The sequence below is a fragment of the Pygocentrus nattereri genome, chromosome 6, assembly GCF_015220715.1.
Source record: "Pygocentrus nattereri isolate fPygNat1 chromosome 6, fPygNat1.pri, whole genome shotgun sequence".
In the NCBI taxonomy this organism is placed as follows: Eukaryota; Metazoa; Chordata; class Actinopteri; order Characiformes; family Serrasalmidae; genus Pygocentrus; species Pygocentrus nattereri.
The window spans coordinates 3,474,774-3,492,203 of record NC_051216.1 but is presented as its reverse complement, the minus strand read 5'-3'; positions in this window follow the sequence as shown (position 1 = coordinate 3,492,203).

Sequence of the window (17,430 nt, the reverse complement as noted above, 5' to 3'; positions counted from 1 at the left end):
ATAATAAGTGCAAAACCATCTCAAAATGGGAAACAGTAGGAATATTGACTAGATTTAGGATCATTTCACTTGATTTAGAGGCCTTTTTTTTACAGTGCAGACTGACTTGTTTAGGAGCTGAAGATTAGGACTTGGGACTCACCCGTCTTGACTTGAGACTCAAAGGTCAAGACTTGAGACTTACCTGTGACTCACAGCTTGGTGACTTGTTCCACCTACGCTGGGGAAGCTGTGAGAATCGGGTTTGGTTTCTGCTGTAATGTTAGGAGCGAAACAGTGGCAGTGATTCGGAGTCGGGGCTGATTTACTCCGAGTTCCCCTCCCTGCGGTATTTCAGGGGTTACAGTGCCACGCCGTTCATCACGAGCCATTTTTCTCCATGTCAAATAAATCAGAAAGTAAACAGACAGTCAAATAAATAAACAAACGCCGCCTAATGTGTGCATGTCTGTGTGTATTAGCATAAAGCCATAAAGAGAGTGGTGCGCTCAGCCTCCTCGCTCAGCTACCGTCATAAATACTAAAGCAAATCAGTCCTGCTGATTTTATAGTGCAGTAAATTACCCACAGTTCTCTGTGCCTCTGTCAGAGCCACAGCCGGTCACCCTCGCTCAGAAAAACCCCGTTCCAGTAACAACAGAGTGATGTGTATGAAACACTGGGATGCCGAGTCTTCATTTCTCCAAGCATAACGCTTCTCATTCAACCCACAAAGATCTACCTTAGTTTACATTTACGGCAGTTGGCTGACGCTCTGATCCAGAGCGACTTACAATGTGATCATTTTACACAGGAAGGCCAAGGTGGTGTTGGGAGTCTTGCCCAAGGACTCTTATTGGTATAGTGTAGGGTGTTTACCCAGGTGGGGGATTGAACCCCAGTCTACAGCGTAGAAGGCAGAAGTGTTACCCACTACACTAACCAACCACCTTGGTCTCGTCCATCCACAAAATGCTGTTCTGACAGCTCTTCTCGCTCGTCCATGTGATCTTCATCAAACTGCAGATGGGCGGCGATGCTCTTTTTGGAGAGCAGGGGCTTCTCCTTGCACCGTGGCTGTTCAGTGTTCTCCTGATGGTGGGGGAGTCTGTAACCAGTAGGTGGACGTTTGACAAGGCATTGGACACAATGCGATAAACTTAATCCAACTCAAAGCTGTAAAGCACATTATTTCTAACATTTCACAGAGTAAACAAAGAAACAGAAAACAGTACCACAGTTTGACCTTAGAATATTTAAAAAGTAAGATAATAAAAACAATAAGGCTGAAAATTTGTGGGAGAGCTCTGCATGGATCACACAAGCAGAGCAAACAGGAGCGCAGAAACACTTTGTGAGTGCTCTACTGGATCTAAGAGTTTTAGGTGAGAAACAAACAAAAAAAATGATATATATTGTTAATCCATAGGGTTTAATATGATGTCGGCCCACCCTTTGCAGCTATAACAGCTTCAGCTCTTCTGGGAAGGCTTTCCACAAGGGTTAGGAGTGTTTATGGGAATTTCTGACCGTTCTTCCAGAAGCACATTTGTGAGGTCAGACACTGATGTTGGACGAGAAGGCCTGGCTCACAGTCTCTGTTCTAATTCATCCCAAAGGGGTTCTATGGGGTTGAGGTCAGGACTCTGTGCAGGCCAGTCGAGTTCTTCCACACCAAACTGGCTCATCCACATCTTTATGGACCTGCTTTGTGCACTGGTGGGCAGTCATGTTGGAACAGGAAGGGGCCGTCCCCAAACTGTTCCCACAAAGTTGGGAGCATGAAATTGTCCAAAATCTCTTGGTGCTGAAGCTTTAAGAGTTCCTTTCACTGGAACTAAGGGGCCGAGCCCAACTCCTGAAAAACACCCCCACACCATGATCCCCCCTCCACCAAACTTTACACTCGGCACAATGCAGTCAGACAAGTACCGTCTCCTGGCAACCGCCAAACCCAGACTCGTCCATCAGATTCCCAGACGGAGAAGCGTGACTGGTCACTCCAGAGAACACGTCTCCACTGCTCTAGAGTCCAGTGGCGGCGCTTTACACCACTGCATTCCACGCTTTGCATTGCGCTTGGTGATGTAAGGCTTGGATGCAGCTGCTCGGCCATGGAAACCCATTCCATGAAGCTCTCTACGCTGTTCTTGAGCTGATCTGAAGGCCACATGAAGTTTGGAGGTCTGTAGTGATTGACTTTGCAGAAAGTCGGTGACCTCTGCGCACTATGCCCCTCAGCATCCGCTGACCGCTCTGTCATTTTACGTGGCTGACCACTTCGTGGCTGAGTTGCTGTCGTTCCCAATCGCTTCCACTTTGTTATAATCCCACTGACAGTGGACTGTGGAATATTTAGTAGTGAGGAAATTTCCCGACTGGACTTGCTGCACAGGTGGCGTCCGATCACGGCACCACGCTGGAATTCACTGAGCTCCTGAGAGCGACCCATTCTTTCACTAATGTCTGTAGAAGCAGTCTGCAGGCCGAGGGGCTCGGCTTTATACACCTGTGGCCAGGGAAGTGACTGGAACACCTGAACTCAGGGATTTGGAACTATAGCTATATACATTTGGGCCATTCAGTGTATTTACAAGATTTAAAAATCTTAATCTAATCTTTAGGTGGTGTGTTAACAGCAGAAAAAGGCATTTCTTTATTATGAGAAGAGCAAAACAACCTGATTCATAAACAGCTTCAAAATAAAATAAAATAAAATAAAATAAAATAAAATAAAGAAAGCTAAAAATGTCTGAGAAACAAACCAGAACTGTGCATTTCTCATGAAAAGATTTGCTTTGATGAAATGCGAGAGAGAGAAATCCGTAGCATCGTGAACTCTGTCTGCTTCTGAGGTACGGCAGTTCAGCAGGATCAAACCTCTGCAGTCAGGCCAGCAGGGGGCTCGAAAACACCATCACACCATAAAACAATGCTTAATTCCATGAAATTCACCTGAAATAAGTGCGTGTTTTCTTTCTCTGTAATACATGCAGTTCAGAAACACTTCAGAGTCGCTCTCAGAACCGCGGAGACGCTCAGACTTCAAATACAGTGCAGCAAAAACACTCAGCAGGAAACGGGAGTTCAGGGTCATTTGAGCAGGTAACTGACTTCACTGTGCGCTGGTGGGAACCAGAGTGTGACTGAAACATTTAACACAGTATCACCAGATCGCGGCCTCAGGTCGGTTCTCACCGGTCAGATCAGGTCTCTAGCTGACCATCAACCCTCTTCAGCTTCTGTGACCGATTGTCCATCACAGAGGTTCGGCTCCTTCCAGTGTCCTTTGACTCTGAAACTAATCAGAAGTGCAGATTCAACCCTTTACATACAGGATATAAATACATACATCACTGTTTCTACAGTCACTGTCCATCTTATCAGCTCCACTGACCGTATAGCTGCTCTCTGTAGTTCTACAGTTACAGACTGTAGTCCATCTGTTTCTCTGATACTCTGTTACCCTGTTCTTCAGTGGTCAGGACCCCCATGGACCCTCACAGAGCAGGTACTGTTTGGGTGGTGGATCATTCTCAGCACTGCAGTAACACTGACGTGGTGGTAGTGTGTGTTGTGCTGGTGTGAGTGGATCAGACACAGCAGTGCTGCTGGAGTTTTTAAACACTGTGTCCACTCACTGTCCACTCTATTAGACACTCCTACCTCGTCTGTCCACCTTGTAGATGTAAAGTCAGAGGCGACAGCTCATCTGCCAGCAGTGACACTAAGGACTTAAGAACTCCAGCAGCACTGCTGTGTTGGAGGGGGTTAAGCGAGAATTCGACCCACCGCTTTTCAAAGTACTGGGGTGCCAACCCACCACCTTCTGATTGAGTTCAGATCGTTTACATCATAGTGAAATTAAACTATGCGAGTGCTGACCAATAGATATAAACAGAGACAGAGTCCGGCCTCCATTTCAGCTGGGGGGCGGGACATTTCTCCACCAGTAAAGCCCTTGTGAGCTGCTGTGCAGTGAGAGGAGCTGCAGCTCACAGATCTGGTAAAAGTGTTAAGTGATACTTTTTTAATCCCACCTCCACATTTAACCCGTCTGTGCAGTGAAACACCACATACACACTAGTGAACACACACACACACTAGGGGGCAGTGAGCACACTTGCCCGGAGCGGTGGGCAGCCCTATCCACAGCGCCCGGGGAGCAGTTGGGGGTTAGGTGTCTTGCTCAAGGACACCTCAGTCATGTACTGTCGGCTCTGGGGATTGAACCGGCAACCTTCCGGTCACAAGGCCAGTTCCCTGACCTCCAGCCCACGACTGCCCCCTTTTACTGCGATACTGGAGCTAAATGGTTGTACGCTTCATTTTAGGTTAGTTTCTAGACATTTTTGTGCTTGTTTTATGTCATTTTATTGATTTAAATTCTCTCACTCTGTTGGAAAATGACTTTGATTGTTGTTGTTTGAAATGTGCTTGAAACCAGCAAAATGACCTGCCTGTACAGTGAGAGTGTTAATGGATAAAATCGCTTAAAACAAGTTAAAACTGTCTAGAAATCTTATTATAAGTGTACAGCTGTCTCAGAGCGGGGAATGTTACACATCCACTAGACTTCAGATCATTTCGCTTGGCAAGGTGCCATTTTCTGTAGTGGAGATGATGTTTGTCTGGTGCTGTTTGATTTCAGCTCATGGATCACGGAGCATATTTTGGGCCAAGTACCAGTGACCTGACCTGAAACACGGCTCATTAACCAGTTATCAAGTACGACTCATTGCTGCCGCGCTGATTGTGATACGCTTTCGTCTGTTCTTTAGTACCTGCAAAGGTGTACTTTAGGAAATGAGCCGTGTTTGAAAAACAGCCTGCTGCTCTTCAGAGATGCTGGCTAGTATGTGAGGCTGAACCCACTGCAGGATCAGAACCAACACCGACCCTGTTCACAGAGAGGTTTATAGATGTGCTATTGGCGTGACATTAAAGGTAGTTTTAGTCAGAGGCCTATTGGCATTTTGTCACTCAGCCAGCAGTGTTTACTTATTGATTGATTTGATTTGATTTGATTGATTGATTGATTGATTGAGATCAATAAGTTTTGGCCCACCACTTTTGGAGGTGTGGCGCCGCCCCTGAACCAAGGGACCAGAGCATTTTGCAACTGCGTTTCACAGCTACACTGCAAAAAAGTGGTACCTTAACTAGTGAAAATGTCTAAAAATTGGTAAATATTTCTAATATTTCTCGAGATTGTTGTGAGAATACTGTAAGATTATTTATCCCATTTAAGAATTTCTTCACCCGTTTTAAGTACTTTATTCTCATGAGCGTGTTGATGTTGATGATCATCTGGCTTATTTGAAGAAATCATCTACCGATGGCAGAAGACACTTTCATAAGATAAAACTACTTGAAACATCTTAAAAGCTTATAACATCCAGAAACCGTCTCATAATGTTAAACGTATTGATTGTTTTCATTGCTGAGAGATATTTAGCAGTGAGCTAAGAGGCAGACATGTACTTTAGACCCCCCTCGCCCCCCAGTGTTGCCCCAGTGCTGATTAGTTCCAGCATGCACACTCCGAATGTGGTCACTGGTTTGGGGGGAAAGCAGAAGAGACCATCCTGAGCCTCAGCTTGGAGATAACTCAACTCATTTAAAACCCTTAAATGTAAACTTTGTTATGGTTATGGTGTGGAAATGTAAATTTTTTAGTAATCCTAAAGTTGGTAGGAGTCATAAATAAACGACTATAAGCTGAGTAAATGGTGCGAAAGGCTGAACTTTCTGTCCATTAAAATGTTGGAGTCCCTCTGGAGGCTTATCTCTGCTCTGAGAGCGAGCAAACGCTTCCCGTCTGCAGCAGCACATAAATTCAGCTTTTAAACTCGCCGAGCGCGGCTGAGCGCAGACATGCACGGGGTCCAGGCTCCGGTACCCTGGAGGGGGGAGGGGGGTTTGCTCTGCATCCTGGACTTGATTTACTTATTCACAGGGTCAGTGGTCAGCAGAGTGGCTCGGTTTTCCAATGTCGTTACTCTAAAGATCTTTTTTGGTTTCTTTTAGAAATGTAGATTTTTCATGAGTGTAATTTTTACATTAAAATTAAAATCTTTTGTTCAGAAAAAGGCTGTCCCATGTTTTCATGTCACTAATGAAACACAGTTTTAGTCTGTGGGTGGAGCCTTATTTTAGCCACACCCCTGTATTTTAGAGCAGCAAAATGCAGGGACTGCATCCCTGTCCCTCGTGGCCACATGGTGTCATGATGTCTGAAAATCGGTGTGAAACACTGGAAAACGAGCTGTGATTTGGTAAAGTTTTGGTAGAGAGTTCATTGTGGAAACTGGAGTGTTCAGTTGTCTGTATTAATAAAATAAGAGCCCCTCATTGTGAAAAAGACCTCACACTTCTACACATAGAGGGCCAAGCCGAGATAAAACGGACACGTCAAACGGGCTTATCAAACAATCCTGAAATCTGACACGGCATGAAACACGCTAACAAGACTCTGACGGCTTTATGCACTGCAAAAAAACTGTATTTTAGCGAGTGAAAACATCTTGAATGCAGTCAATAAACCTGATTTCCCTGTTGTAAGAATACCGTCAGATTCTTTCGCCTGTTTCTGTGCATTTTTCCTTGTTTTAAGTGATTTTTATCTATTGAAAGTTTTATTCCATTGGCAGATTGTTCCACTTGTTTTCTGAAATACGGAAGATAATTTTGCTCATTTCATGAAATTATTCTACAGTTAGATGATCGGCCAATGAAACGAGACGCTTTCCTGAGATGAAAACCAAATAAACGTGTAGAAATAAGTGAAATGATCTCACCTTACTCTTACGACGGTGTGATAGTGAGCGCTGTTTGATGTTTTGACTACATTTAAGATGTTTTCACTTGCCAGGATACCATGTTTAGCCGTGTATGAGTCAGAAGCTCACAGCGCTGTGGTTAAAGCGTTTAAAGTCCAAAAACAAAGGGTCATGGGGTCATAGATGGGCAAACGGGGCAATACAGGCATGACATGAGCAAAAGGTCACAACACGAAGGAGGCAAACGGGGTCACCGAGGCCCGGAACTGCTCAGGAGACTGATCCCGTACTTCACAAGTAGACTACGGACACAACCCGGTTACCGGGCGCATTAACAGGTGACGGCTATCAGTCAGGTGAACTGAAGCATGAATAAACAAGTAAATGGCTGAGAGTCTGTGGTCCCGTGATCCCCCAGAGGACTCTGGGAGTTGGAGTTCTGGACGGAGTGATGGGTGGGAGCCAGCGGGAGGCGTTACACACTTTCAGAAATGTTGGCGTCTCGCTTCCGAAGACGACGATCCGGTTTACTTCTGATTTTGTAATTCGTGCACGTTTCCCATGAAATATTTCCCATCGATGAAATACATTCCAGTAATCTATCCCAGCGGTCACCGGGCGGAAGGCAGGACACACCCTGGACAGGTCGCCAGTCCATCGCAGGGCAGGCAGACACATTCACTCACACCCAGGGGCAATTCAGCACGTCCAGTCGGCCTGACTGCGTGTCTTTGGACTGTGGACGGAAACCGGAGAACCCGGAGGAACCCCACGCAGACAAAATAAATAAATAAATAAAAACTATATAAACACTTCAGCTGAGGAAGCTCCAAAACATGCATGTGGTAAAAGGGTCTTGAAGTCCTTAAAATGGGTTAGAAAGACTTTTCTGATGGTTCCAGTCGTCCACTCCTCACCCTGTAGCTCCAGAACCGCTCAGCCGGCTTGCTTTGATTTTCATGTTTACTTGTTAACCACTCAAATGTCCAGGGCCCAACATTTTACTTCACACTTCTGTATCCTAAGAATAGCTCTGCCTGTTTGCAGTCCCTGTAGTTAGTGAATAATAAGCCACAGTGTGTAATGAAGCTGAGATTTGAGGGGTGTAATACTCGGAGAGCCGACTGCTCTGCTGCAGATTGTGTAACTTGTGCAGCACGACTGTTCTCACGTTATTATTAATAAAGCTCTAAAACAAATGTGGAGCGTCTCTTTTAGAAACAGGTTGTCAAGGAGTGTATAAATTATTACTGGCTTGCCCGGCAGCATCTCCCAAAGACTCCCTCGTAGTTTTACTTCCGTGTGTTTTATTTATAGCTTACAGCCGCGCTGCGTTCTGGGTGTTAACAAGAAAATCTCTTGCCCGAAGCCTAATTTGGTGAGGGATACAGCCACAGGCGTCTGAGAGAGCTGCCTGTGTTTACTATCGGATTTCAGATTTCTCTGATATCAGTCGGATAGGAAACTAACTTCAAACGAGGAGACGGGCGCTACGTTCCCTAAACCGCACCCTCAAATCCACACAGCCCCACTGTTCACAGTAAGAGCATGGCGGAAGGATGAGGAGCGTTTCCTCAGCCAGGTGCTGAATGAAGTATGAAGCATAAGCTTCGTACACTGCAAAGAAGTGGTGTCTGACCAAGTGAAGTGACCTTAAATATAGTCAGTATGTCCTGTCATGTCTCATGTTGAAGTAGTTCCCAAATTACCATAAGGTTATTCAACTTTTTGTTCATCATACCAAGTGAAATGTTCTTAAATCTATAAGATCGAAAGTAACAAATCAAAGTCGATACATCTAACGTATCTCATTTTGAAATAGCTGCGAACTTACTATGAGATTATTTAACCTAAAGATGTTTTAAATTCTCATATTGGCAAATAATTTATAAATAACAGGCAAAATTATCTGCCAATATATCTGCAATCACTCTATAAAAGCAGCAAAGCAGGTAATAATTGTCTACAAATAAGTTAAATGATCTCATAACGGGGCTACAATAAGCTCGAAATATGGAATATTGGATATATTGATCAAAAAAAAAGTGGACATTAGTTAATAACATGTTAACCAAACGGACTCAAAAGTAGAAAATATGTAACTAATATGTGTAGATGATCTTTACAGCTGGTATACAAGTACTGTCTCATCAGCCCTGGATACCTGGTATAGTGTAGTGGGTAACACCTCTGCCTTCTGTGCTGGACTGGGGTTCAGTGCCCCACCTGGGTAACCACCCTACACTATACCAATAAGAGTCCTTGGGCAAGACTCCCAACGCCGCCTTGGCCTCCCTGTGTAAATTGATCAAATTGTAAGTCGCCCTGGATAAGAGCGTCAGCGTAATGCCGTAAATGTAAATGGATGGCTTTTATGGGCATGCGCCCTGGGCCCGAGCCACTAGGGGGCCCCTGTGAGCGATTATGGCAAATCTAAACAGCTGTTTCACTCGTGATGGGAACTTTACTAGCATCGCAGTGAGATATGAACTCATTTCAGAGACATTGTGTTACAGCAGATCAAAATCCCGACCCTCTCCACGTCTTTCCTCGACGTCTGCTTCACTTTCTCCTCCGGTCACTGCTTAGCAACCGTCCCACTACCCGCCGTTACCTCGGTCAGCTTTCAGGTTCTCAGCAGTGAGCTGGTGTTCCTGTAAATGCACTTTGAATTTGAATCTCTGGATATTTTGAAGACGTGCCTGGGTGATCTGTGAAAGTGAGATCTGAGTCCAAGCGACAAAGGGTCTATTTGTGTTTTGTATCCAAATAAAAACGTCGGCTCAACAAAAAGTTGCAGCGTTCATGTCAACAGTGATCTGGGACCCGTCTAATGCCTCTTTAGGGGTCCTATAATGGTATGGCATTTTCCATGCTGGCCTTGGCAGCGTGCATTAGCTTAGGATGTTTAACTGTTTTATTTTTACATTTTCTGTTTTTTGGGTTTATCTAGATCTTCGCTGTGGCTTTCAACATGTCATCGTCATTGGGCTGAATGCTGTACTTGTGAAGAGCGGACGCATGTTTTATAGGGAGGTGTTGGACTGGCTGTTGAGTTTGTTAGCCTGTGTTCTTGTTACCATGTGCATCATCTTGCATTGTATTTACAGCGCTGATGTGCTCCACTGGTAGCCAAGTCAGGCACTATCAAATATCACTCTCACTTTAGGTTTTGCTCCTGCACAGACATCGTCAGGTCCACCCGTAGCCCTTCAGGAGCCCAGAGCAGGGATTTTAGGGGCGTATTAACATTAGGCTTCGTCGAAAAGGCCAAAAGTTGGCACTCGGAGCCAACTACCTCACTGACATTAGCCTTTTCCATTCCACTAGCATTTTTCTACAGTCTTCCCTCAGGCGAAGCTGGCTAGCTCGACAGCACCATCATGCAATTATGTGCCTATAACAACATTCAGAAATGTTGCTTTCCCTGTTTAATTAGTCTTAGAGCGTCATACTGCTGTCATAATATCAGCGGCAGCATTTAATTCAGTGATCAAACAAATATCCGTGGGTCAGGAACAATAACTGTGTTTACATATTCGCAAAGCAGTGCGCTTGCTACTGTGAAATTACAGGGTAAAATCAGTGACTGGCCACCACAAACTATGTAAATATATAACTGGATAATTTGTGTATTACTGACCCATATGGGTGAAAATTGTACGTCCATATGTTTGAAGAGTTTCACTCCAAAATACCGAATAACCGTTTATAACTATTTTGGCTAAAGTGGTTGGTTAGTGTAGTGGGTAACACCTCTGCCTTCTACATTGTAGACTGGGGTTCAACCCCCACTTGAGCAAACACCTATACCAGTAAGAGTCCTTGGGCAAGACTCCTAACACCACCTTCCCCAGCCTGTGTAAAATGATCCAGTTGAAAGTTGCTCTGGATAAGAGCGTCTGCCGGATGTTGTAAATGGATATAACAAGTTTTGGAAGGAATAACAGCTGATATAATAGAACACATAAGTAGTTTTAATACTCTAATATAGGTGTTATTAAACATAACTGCACTGATATTTCTTGCATATCTCTGTTAGATACAACAAACAGTGAAATGCTATTTTAAAGGCCGGATAATTAAATTCACTGGTTCATATTCCAGCTGTGCCACAATTGTATCGCTTGCTCAAATGTCAATATGTTGCATCTCGTTTTGAGAAGAACTGAAAGTCCACTCAGCTGCTGATTTTGTTAGTTTGCTGCTCGTTGATTTATTCATGGCTATCCTGCGAGCGTCTGTCCAGCATAGTCTGCTGAAATGCTGATATTCCTGCAACAGCTCTGTGTTTTGCTTGTAAACGACGATGCACTTCAGAGTCTGAACAAGTTAGCGTCACTGCAGTGGCTGAAAATAACTTTATCAGCTATTAATGGAACTGTAACATGGAGGTAACATCGAGCGCGAACACTTGTTGTCATTTTAAGCCATATGAAGAATTCAGCACAAAACGATGAAAGTGCTCATTAACAAAATACTGCAACAGAAAGGAAACCAGAGCGAAGAACATGAAGAGGACTAGAAAACAAACGGGGGACAACAAAAACACAAAAACAGGGTCTGAGAACACAAACGCCAAGCAAACAACCAGGGGTATCAATACAGATGGAACAAAGAGGAAACACATGGGACTAATGAGGGGGTGGGGCTACAGACAACAGACGGGTGGGACACATGACAAAGGCAGGACAAGAGGAAGAGACAAAGTCAGACGAGAGGGATAAACAAAGACACATACAGAAACAAGGAAGGACAAAGCAAGAGAGGACAGGGTGCTACACTTTGATTGCACGACTGGAGTCCAGTTTTCAGTCGTAGCAACATGAAGCTGGTGTTCAGCCTGCATATAGATGAGTCAGTCATTATTGCAGTAATGAATTATTAATGTGTTGACTTTCACCTATAATAACCATCTATAATAACCATCTATAATAACCATCTATAATAACGTGCTGTATAATCATGATGTTTCAGTATTGTTTCAAACCAAAGTCCAAAAAGTTGGGACAGAGAGTGAAATGCTATGGGAAAGGGAACGCAGTGATTGGTGTGTGTGTATGTGTGTGTGTATGTATATATATATATGTATATGTATATATGTATGTATTTTGTGCCATTTTCAGTTTAATTCAGGTCAAAAACACGATATTTGAAATTTTACCATATTTTCTTTGCGTCATTGTTTTTCCAAATACACAGCATTGTCGATATGAGGTCCAGTGTGTGTAGCACAGCCTTAACTGGCATTTGTGGATGCAGCGATGGATGGTGTTTATCGATAAAATATTCCAGAACCCATGTGGTGATCATTACAGAAACATGCAACGAGAGCGGTTTTATCGCAGTGCCGTCAGACAGTCAATTTGAATTTTTCAGCATTTTCCTTTAAGCCGAGAGAATTCTCTGAATTTTCTGAATTCCCTGAATCTTTTGATGATATTATTCCCGTACAGGAGGAAATACCTCAAACCCCTGACTTGAAGGATGTGACTTTTAAAGTGTTTGATTTTTTGCTGATGTATTATTGTGTAGCCTCTTCAGCTCCTCGGGACCACCGGTGGGTCCAAACCGCGCTCCGTCATGTTCTTCATAACGTTCATATTCCATAAGCTCCATTCAGAAGCTGGGCGTCGTGTGAGGCTGTAGCTCTTCTCTCCAGTCTAATAGACGGTGATGTCATTTTAAACCCTTATAATAAAAGAAGCTGAACTTTGTTTTTCTACTGAAAGTCGACCCGTTTTTCCCCAAATCTGGGCTCTAAACTATAAACAGACGGCGTCTCTTCAGTGATCTGCTCTGGAAACATCACTTTTAGAGAACAACACAAAGAGCGGCGCAGATTTTTGGCTCTCAGTGGTAAATTGTAAGCGTATAGTGAAATGTGGAGACCATAAAACACATGTTCTGTTAATTTGAGGGGCTTTTACAATAAATAAATACATAGCATAAAATTTACACCTATTCCATGGAGTTACTGAGTAATTTGCCTTATGATTTGGTCATGAAAATTCAGATGGACAAATCAAAATATGCCCTGGAGAATACGGGGTTAAGGCTTTAAGATGTCTGATGAAAATATAACAACATTCCTAGCGTTACGTTGACCCTGCCCCAACTTTTTTGGAACATACTACAGGCATCAATTTCTAAATGATTTTCAAAAAATTGTATTTGTTCAAATACAGATCAAAGTAAATTCATAAATCACTGCCTTTAGTATGGAATTGAGCTTATAAAATTAGGCCAATGTTTCCCCTGTTTTAAATGAACACATGCTGGGAGAATTAGATGTACTGTAGTTTTCATTCCTACAGATTGTCCTTGAAAACATAGCTTGAGTAAAAGACCCCAGCCTGAGGTCACTATGTACCTGGTCCAGAAGGAAACTGCTGGAGAAAATTGCAGTTGATCATTGGCGTCCTTCAGATTCTGAACCGAGACTAGAGTGGGCTGAGGTTGGAGATGGAAGATTTGAGAGTGCTTGGACCCCTGTGATCTAGGCTCCACTGCTCCCCATCTCTCTGAGCAATGTGATGTGTAATAAATGGCCATCACCCCACAGGCTGTCAATCATCCTCTGAAGATTTCGATTTTAAAATGTTTGCAATAAGCCGCGGCCCACGGCAGTAAACATGTTTGTAGAGGGGAGTGTGGATTCAGACGCCGCATGTCATTACCTTAATGCTATTCCTCCGAGGCACGCAGGGGAAAGCCTACAAATAAACAGCCCCAGGCCGTATGTTAGACTGGGAGCGCGCAAAGGGATGTGATCCAAATACAGGCGAGAGCTCAGTGAGTGTTTGAAGAGAAGCAGCAGAGAGAAGTGAGCGACTGTGCGGCTCTGGGGGTGAAGTGGCTTTAGCGGGAGCGAATGCAGCAGAGCTGCTGGCGGCTGGGGTGGTGGAGGTGGAGGTGGAGGTGGAGGAGGAGGAGGAAAAGAAGGTGATAAAAGTAGCATCTGCTGTTCTACTATATCGAGCAGGAATCATCTCGTGGGCGGTTATTACCTCCACAAACACTTAATGGAGTTTACAAACCCGGCTGCTCCGGGGATGACAGATGTGCGGTGCCCGGAGGTCCCACCCGCTGCCTAATTCGCTTACCCAAAACCTGTAACAGGAATATTTATCAGCCACATGGCTCTCGGCTCCATCGTGTGCGAACAGGAAAAGCCCACACTTACGCTGACGCACGCCGTCCTTTACCACCGTCTGGATCTGCATGTTTTTGCTACTCACTACTTGCCTTTTGCCCTCGTTTTAGTGTCTGTTAACTTTTTCCCTCGTTGCCACCTGTGCTGATTCTGACATAGAGCTGCAGCCGGCCCTGTAGACTTTACAGCACAGGCTCCTACATCTTCTATAACACAGGCTAAAGTAATGGTTAATAGCATGTCTCAAGTAATGGTTAATAGCTATAAGGGCACAGGCCCTTAAAGCACAGACTTCAATAGCAAAGACCTTTTATAGTGCAAGTCTTTATAACACAGGCCTTTCATGCTCAGCATCCCCAAAGGACAGTCCTCTTACAGCACACTACCCATAAAGCAAAGGCCTTTTCAACACAGGTTCCTGTAGCAAAGGTCTTTAGAGCGCAGGTCTTTATAGGACAGGCTTTTAAGGCTCAGGCTCTATGAGGAGACTGTGCGATAAAGCACAGGCTCTTATACAACAGAAGCTTGTAGTGAAGACTCTATAAATGCAGGCCTTTAAGACACAGGCTCCTATAGCACAGGCCTGTGTAGCACAAGGCCCTAAAGTACAGGCCTATGTACCACAGGCTCCTGTAGCACTTGCCTGTGTAGCACAGGCTACTGTAGCACATTTTCTGTTGCCCAGGCCTTTATAGCACAAGTCTTTGTAGCTGAGGCTTTCAAAGCATGGGCCCTCATAGCACAGGCTCCTGTAGCACAGATCTATGTAGCACAGGGCCCTAACACACAGGCCTATGTAGCACAGGGCCCTAACACACAGGCCTATGTAGCACAGGGCCCTAACACACAGGCCTGTGTAGCACAGGGCCCTAACACACAGGCCTGTGTAGCACAGGGCCCTAACACACAGGCCTGTGTAGCACAGGGCCCTAACACACAGGCCTGTGTAGCACAGGTTCCAATAGCACAAGGTTTTATAGCACAGCCATCTATGCATTGGCCCGTAAAGAAGAGGCCATTATAGCACATGATCCTGTTTCATAGGCTTCTGTAGAACTGAACTATATAGTACAGGTTCCTATAGCACAGGCCATTTGTAACCGGCTCTATTTTCACAAAAAAAAAGAAAGCTTAATATAGCACAGATTCCTTTAGCACAGAATGCTGTAGAACAGGCTCCTATATTATACTTGTATAGAGTAGGCTTTTAAAGCACAGGACCTTATAGCACAGGCTTCTCTTAGCACAGGTTCAGAACAGACTCCTATAGCACAAGCATTCACACTCTTTAAAAAGATGGTTCTTTAGTAAAGAAAATGGTTGTATGTAGAACCCATGAATACCCAAAGAACCATTAGCATGAAAAAAGGGTTCTTTGCATGGTGGCAAGGCTTTTCAGCTTGATAAATAGATGGTTCTATATAGCACTAAAAAGGGTTCTTCTGTTGTTGCCATCCTTTTTGGTGCTGTATAGAACCATATACAACAAATCCTGTATCGGTCTGAATAGCCCTTTCGCCATGCCAAGGGTTCTTTTGAATGTTCATGGTTCTATATAGAACCATTGTCTCTACCAAAGAACCTTTAAAGAACCATCTATTTAAGAGTGTATATGGTAGTTTTTTTTAGCACATGTCTTCACAGCACAGGCTGCTGTGGAGCGGATGCTTCTGCACAAACAACAAAGGTGCTGATTTCCACTTTCACTAAAGGAAACAAACGCCTCTCCTTACGAGTCCAGAATGCAGCGCTACGTCCTGAGCGTTCAAGCATAGCGCTCATCAATTACTCCACGTGTATCTGTGTGGGGGGAGGGGTGTGTGTGTGGGGGTGGGGTGTGTGTGTGGGGGGAGGGGTGTGTGTGTGTGTGGGGGGAGGTGTGTGTGTGTGTGGGGGGAGGTGTGTGTGTAGGGGGAGGGGTGTGGGTGTGTGTAGGGGGAGGGGTGTGTGTGTGTGTGTGTGTGTGTGTGTGTGTGTGTGTGTGTGTGTGTGTGTGTGTGTGTGTGTGTGTGGGGAGTTGTCTTCTATAATTGTCTCTTTTTTTGCTGCGCGTCCGTGGGGAGCTTGGCAGAGTGAGCTTGTTTGAATAGACGCTGTAGTTCAGCGCAGACAGAAACAGAAACAGGTGCCACACTTGCTGCTGTTGCCAAGGAAGAAGTGTTTGCAAGTCGAGGCTTTTCACTTACACCTGTGTGTGTGTGTGCGCGCGTTTGTGTAGGTGTGTATGTGTGCGCATGTGTGTGTGTCTTACTTTTGTATTAATTCATTTAGCAGATGCTCTCATGCGTTTTATATATTTATATATATATATATATATATATATATATATATATATATATATATATATATATATACGTACACACACACACACACACACACACACACACACACACACACACACATTATATATATATATATATAAGCCTGTTGACTTGACTTGGTGGATATATAATATATATATATATATATATATATATATATATATATATATATATCCACCAAGTCAAGTCAACAGGCTTTTATTGTCATTCCCTCATTCTATGTACAAGCACTCAGTGGAGTGAAATTACGTTCCTACAGGAACAACACGGTGAAACAAGGAACAGAATAAGCAGTACAAAGTGCGAATGTGCAGACGTCAAAAAAGTTAGACCAGAAACCATAAATGCGATGAATAAAACCGACATTAGACACCGTAAACAGACAGACTGCAGCACCGACACAGCACTCCGCTCTGAGCGTGAGGCAGGGACGTGGAATAAGGTGCAGAGATTATTTAACCTGCTGTGATCTGTGGGTCACGCAGTCAGATAACAAACAAACGCTGCAGTTACTGAGGGAGGAAGCACACGGCACTGGATTAAACAGTGTAAACACTGTATAAGCAGCAAGTTCCAGAGAGTGCAAGAGAGCATCAGAACAGGGGTGTGTGAGCGTATAATGTGAGTATGAGGGGCGATGTTCAGATCAGTCCTTGTGAGTTTGACTACTTGAGGATCAAAGCTGCTGCAGAGTCTGGCAGTGGTGGCACGGATGCTCCGGTACCTTCTGCCAGACAGCAGCAGCGAGTAAAGTCCGTGTGAGGGATGGACGGGGTCGTCCACGATGCTGGTGGCTCTATATTCAGAGACAGGTTGTTGGCTCCACACCAGTCCGTTAGCCACTGCACCTCCTCTCTGTACGCTGACTCGTCGTTCTTGCTGATCAGACCCACCACAGTCGTGTCATCAGCAAACTCGATGATGTGGTTTGAGCTGTACTGTGCAGTCATGAGTCAGTAGAGTGAACAGCAGTGGACTGAGCACACAGCCCTGAGGGACACCGGTGCTTAGTGTGGTGGTGCTGGAGATGGTATTTCCTATCCTGACTAGCTGAGGTCTCTCAGATAGGAAATCCAGGATCCAGTTACAGAGGGAAGTGTTCAGGCCCAGCAGGCTCAGTTTTCCAATCAGCTGCTGAGGAATGATGGTGTTGAACACTGAACTGAAGTCTATGAACAGCATTCTGACGTAG